We start from the raw sequence: 5,928 nt of genomic DNA on the forward strand, positions 1-5,928 counted from the left end.
CACTAGGAAGAATGTATGCAATGTGTTAATTATTGAAACTGTCCTACCAATTTGATTTGAAACTGTCTCAATGCTATTTGTTTATCAATAAAATTATGGGAAAAAAATTACACCATCTCAGAAAAAAAATTATTGTAATTGTCCTACTAACTTGTTTTGAAACTCTCATTGCTATTTGTTTCTCAATAAACTAAGAAGAAGAAGAAGAAGAAGAAGAAGAAGAAGAAGAAGAAGAACAACAACAACAACAACAACAACAACAACAACAACAACAACAACAACAACCTAATAAACTGATGTTCAACTACACCCAGCTACCAACCTCTCTTCTTAGCTCTACTGCGGCAGCCTACTGAATGGTCTTTGCACTGTTCTTGACATCTGGTACCCTGGTCTCACAGCGCTGGGGGAGATTCTTAGCAAACAGAAGTGGCAGCATTCCTTCAGATCCCTCAAGCTGCCTCATATTGCTCAAAGGAAAGTTAAGGCCTGTAGCACAGTCTAGGTCCAATATGTTCTCCCTCCTTTTCCCCAGGATGACTCCTGCCAATCTACCTTTACTCTTGCCAACCTCATCCTCCAACAGGCTTAGAAGGCAGCCATGCCATCCTGCATCAGTGACTCTTCTCCCACACAACACTCAACTTGGATCACCTGCTCCTGTCCCCTTCCCACTGTGCTCCACCCTTATGTTTTGCTCTATTTCTCTTGACTGTGCAGCTTAATCTCTGTGTGTGTACATGAATGTATGCCAGCCTTCACAATTTTTTCTGTGGAACCAGGGATTAACTCAGGCCCTTGTGCTTGCCAGAGAAGCACTTATTCCACTGAGCCATCTCCCTGGCCCCAGCCTTCCCAATTTAAAAGAAAAGTTCTATGATAGGAGCCTTGTATATTAGTTCTTCACTGAATCCCAGGTATCAGAGGAAAGGTAGAAGAGAGAAACCTGCAGTAACACTGTATATCCATCAGATGGTGCCTTAAAGTCAGTTCATTCTCTTTGGCATAACATTATTCAAGACTAAACAGAATAACTGAAAGTGCTTCCTTCACGCTCTGCAGGAGAGACAGAAAGCCCTGGTCAACATCTGTATAAGCCTTGCAGATGAAGCTGACCTTTCCAGGAACTTTCTTCCACTCAGTCACAACAGTGAAAAGGTAGGCAGTTATTCACATCTTTTAGCTCATCTATCATTCTACCAACATGAAGAGGAGGCGAGGATGATCTGAGTTTAGATGAAGACTAAGGAGCTCACAGGACTCATCCAACTCTATACACAGACAATTAAGTGCAGACACCAGGCTCCGGAGTTTATGCTTCCAATCTCTCACTACCTCCTGATCCTCCTGCTTAGCCTCCTGAGAGTTCATATGCACAGCCATGTCTGCCTAAAAATTTCATTTTTGCTCATTAAATACTCTGTAGTTAATTTAAACTATTACATTTGCGAAGTACTTAACATCTTTAACAGGAACAAGGCACTTTCTAACTTCACATATACTAACCACTCGTAACTTTGGTTTGTACCATTACTATCCACATTATATAAATATGAAAGCTGAGATGAAAAAATGACTATTGTGCAAGCCTTCAAAGTCTAAGTCCACAAGAGGCTCAAGAAGCCAAAAAGATATAAATTTTGTGCTTATGATTTGAAATTAAAATATACAAAGAAAAGATTTACTTGAGCCTTTGTTATACTGTCCTGCCGCTGAAAACCATTTTTAACAACATAGAAAACAAATGTTACACAGAGAAAAATAAAATCACCTTTATTCACAGATGACATAATTGTCAGAGACATGGTTCAGCAAGCTACAGCTAGAGACTAAAGCATGTGTGTGGCCCTCTCCTGTTTTTGTAACGTTTACAAAGCTTAAGAATGATTGCTACATTTTAAAAATGGCTGAAAGATAAGGTTGACTATTTCAAGATATGGAAATGATATCGAACTTGAAATTTTAGTGAGCATAAAACTTAACTGGAACAGAGCCAAGCCTATCCATTTATGACCACTTCTATGTCTATGACTACTAAGCTTCAAAAATGTAATCAAGTATTTTTGAAGAAACCCTATGATCCACAGAAAAAGTGTTTATTACCTGGTCCTTTACAGAAAAGTTTCCTACACCCTGAGTGTACAATAACCCCAAAATGATCTATTGGAACTAGTAATTAAATTTATGATTGTCCCAGAAAAAATGATCAATACCCCAAAAATGCAGTTTTTACTTTTATTAACACCAACAAAAGAAAAGGAAAATCATTTTAATATCAGAACAAAAATACTTCTGCAGAAATTTAATCAAGCAAGTGCAAGGGAAGACCTGAATTATGAGACAACACTGAGAAAATTTAAGACCTAATTAAGTGCACAGCTACAGTTTTAGTGTGTTCATGGGTCAGAAGACAATACTGTAAACATGTGCCCACTCTTCAAATGATTTTGAAATCATGCCAAACTTTGTATACACACGGATAGGCTGATTGTAGTATTTACATGAAAACATTAGTGAAGAAAAACCAAAATAGCTCTGAAAAAGTTGGAAGACTCAAAATACTTGATTAGGAATTTTTCTATGAAACCACAGTAATGAACAAAATGGCACAGGACAACAGAACTGAACAGAAACCTCTAGAAAGACATTTAAACCTTTAGTCATTTTATGTCCAATAAGTGTCAAGGTAATTCAATACAGGAAAGAATACTCCTTAACAAATGGTACTAGGAAAACAAAATAACCTTTCTGCTTTTTTTAAAAAGAAAAAACCCTGAATCCTTATTAATACCACACTTACAAATGAGCTTAATTAGATTAAGCACTAAAACTTCTAAAAGCAACACAGGAGAAAATTTTCCAGGCCATGGTTTAAGGGAAATTGGTTAGAATGTGAAAAACACAAAAGCAGAAAAGAAAAATGATAAACTATTTCTTTTTTATTTATTTGTTTATTTTAGGGAAGGATCTATAGCGTTTTCAAGGTCTCACTACTAGATTGGACTCACAGTGATCCACCTATTTACAGCCTCCCAAGAGCTGGGATTACAGTTGTGTGCCACCATGCCCAGTCTCACTTGCCAAGGCAGGCCCTGGGATCGAACCTCCAGCCCCTGTGCCTGCTTCCAGGGATAAACTATATTTCATAAAAATTTTAAATGTGTTCTTCCAAAGAAATTTTGCAAAGAAAAGGTAAGTGACAAATAGGAATAAAATAAACATTAAGAGTTAATGCAGAAAGAAGCAATGAAAACCTAGATAAAATTCCCAGTCTTCTTCAGAGACATATAAATATCAGTGTCATTAACCACCAGGGAAATGTAAATTAAACTCACAATAAAATGCCACTATAATTGTCTTAGAGTAACTGAGATTAAAGACTGTAAGACCACACATTTAAGTACGCAAAGCAACTGAACTTACCTACTTACACAATTGCCAGGAATGTAAACTGTTATGCCATGTGTGTAGATGTCACCCCAAAGCCTGATGCAGTCACAGGTTGGGCTTTCTCAGAGGTACCTGGATCTAGACTGTGGGATGCTGGGATGATTAAGGATGTGTGATTACTAAATTAGTCCACTGATTGGTTTGGCACATGCCCATAGCCAGGTACATCTAGACACATGCCAAAACAGTTTATATTCCTGCCCTATAGAGTAAGTCTGTGAGTTCAGTTGCTGTCTGGACTTACATGTGTGGTCTTACACTCTTTAATCTCAGTTATTCTGTGATTATAGTGGTATTTTATGGCAACTTTAAAAGGGGACAGAAAGAAGCTGCTATTCTGGCTCGCCTGCCTTGCTCACTTCTGCTCTGTGATGCCCCTCTGCCGTGTACCGCCCTGCCTTGGAGCCAGCCTATTGTGGACTAACCTCTCTTTAACTTGGGGTGTTGGGCATTTTTTCTCAGCAATGAGAAAGGTAATTAACTAAAACGCAAACCATGACAGCCATTTTAGGAAAGTTTGATATTTCTTCCAAAGTTAAAATACCTCGCCTGAATGAACTGGAAATTAAATCGAATTTACACAAGAGAACTAAAATTTTATGTCTACACAAAGCTTCAACATAAATGTTTGTAACACTGTTAAACAAACTATGAAAATACAAATATGTGATCCACGGGAGACCAACTGGTAAACACACTATGGTACATCCCTACGACTGGCTGCTTTCTACTCAGTAAGAAAAGGAACGCAAGCAGGACATGGCAGCAACACTAATGAAGAATCTCGCAAGCCTTATGGTTAAGTGAAGAAGACAAACAAATGGCCACATCAAATGATTACATACATTGTAAGACAGCAAGAAAGGAAAAAATACAGGGTCAGAAAATAGACGACTGCTTGGTGGGGTTGAAGGAGAGAAAGGCTAATTATAAAGTGGTGGGAGGGAACTTCTGGTAGGTAAGTGTGCAGTTTATCACTACAGCTCTGTAAAGGTTTTGCTTTTTTAAAGAAGCATTTGTGAAGCTATTAGATGTTTAAAATACTCTTTCACTTTATGAACTTAAAGAATACACAAACATTCTGATGCAAGAGGAAAAACAAATCTAGTTTTTTCAACCATAGTTAAACTCCTGAAAAATAGAAAATTTACAACTCATTGTAAAGAAAGTGAAACAAATCTTAGGCTTTGTATTTCCCAAAGCCCTTGAGAGTTTCCTAGTATGAAGAAACACCAATGTGCAACTAAAAAAGAGAACTATAGGCCAATCTCCCTCATGAACATAGATGCAAAAATCCTCAATAAAATCCTAGCAAACAGAATACAGCAAATCATCAAGAAAATCATACACCATGACCAGGTAGATTAATCCCAGGGATGCAAGGATGGTTCAATATTCGAAAATCTATAAATGTAATACACTATATATCAACAGAGCGAAAATTAAAAACCACATGATCATTTCAATTGATGCAGAAAAGGCTTCTGACAAAGTCCAACACTCATACATGTTCAAAGTCCTACAAAAAATTGGAATAGATGGCCTCTACTTCAATCTGTTAAAAGCCATCTATGACAACCCAACAGCTAATATAATTCTCAATGGGGAAAAACTGAAATCTTTTACTCTCAAATCAGGTACAAGACAAGGATGTCCTCTATCACCCCTCCTCTTCAACATAGTTCTGGAATCATTAGCTAGATCCATTAGACAAGAGGGAGAAATAAGAGGAGTAAGAATAGGTAAAGAAGAAGTGAAACTATCATTATTTGCACATGACATGATACTTTATTTGGAAGACCCAAAAAACTCCACTAAGAAACTACTAGAAAAAAAAATTTTTAAAAAGAAAGAAACTACTAGAGTTGATAGACAAATTCAGTAGCATAGCAGGATATAAAGTCAATATGCAAAAGTCAATAGCATTCCTCTACACAGATAACAAACACACTGAGAGGGAAATTAGGGAGACAATACCTTTTACAATAGCACCGAGGAAAATGAAATACCTTGGAATTCATCTAACTAAAGAAATCAAAGATCTTTTCACGGAAAATTACAGTATTTTGAAAAGAGATCGCAGAGGATTTTAAAAAATGGAAAGATAGTCCCTGCTCCTGGATAGGAAGAACCAACATCGTGAAGATGGCCATACTCCCAAAATTGTTGTATAGATTTAATGCAGTTCCTATGAGACTACCACCAACATACCTCCCAGACCTAGAGAAAATGTTCCTAAAATTTATCTGGAATCAAAAAAGACCTAGAATAGTAAAGGCAATCCTGGCCAACAAAGACAAAGCAAGAGGCATTACAATTCCTGACTTGAAATTAATACTACAAAGCTACTGTAATAAAATCAGCATGGTACTGGCAACAAAATAGACCTGAAGATCAATGGAATAGACTAGTTGATGCAGAGGCCTCTGGGAATGCACTCAGCCACCTGATCTTTGACAAAGGGGCCAAACACACTTA

At 37.2% G+C, this 5,928-nt stretch overlaps 1 protein-coding gene across 29 annotated transcripts in view; it reads right to left on the reverse strand.

The window, feature by feature from the left end:
- The window catches only part of Trip12 (thyroid hormone receptor interactor 12), a 164,240-nt gene that overhangs the window by 26,827 nt on the left and 131,485 nt on the right, over nt 1-5,928 (reverse strand). The gene's annotated exons all lie outside the window — the stretch shown is intronic.

This window comes from Octodon degus, unplaced genomic scaffold (assembly GCF_000260255.1).
Source record: "Octodon degus isolate 3935 unplaced genomic scaffold, OctDeg1.0 scaffold00089, whole genome shotgun sequence".
In the NCBI taxonomy this organism is placed as follows: domain Eukaryota; kingdom Metazoa; phylum Chordata; class Mammalia; order Rodentia; family Octodontidae; genus Octodon; species Octodon degus.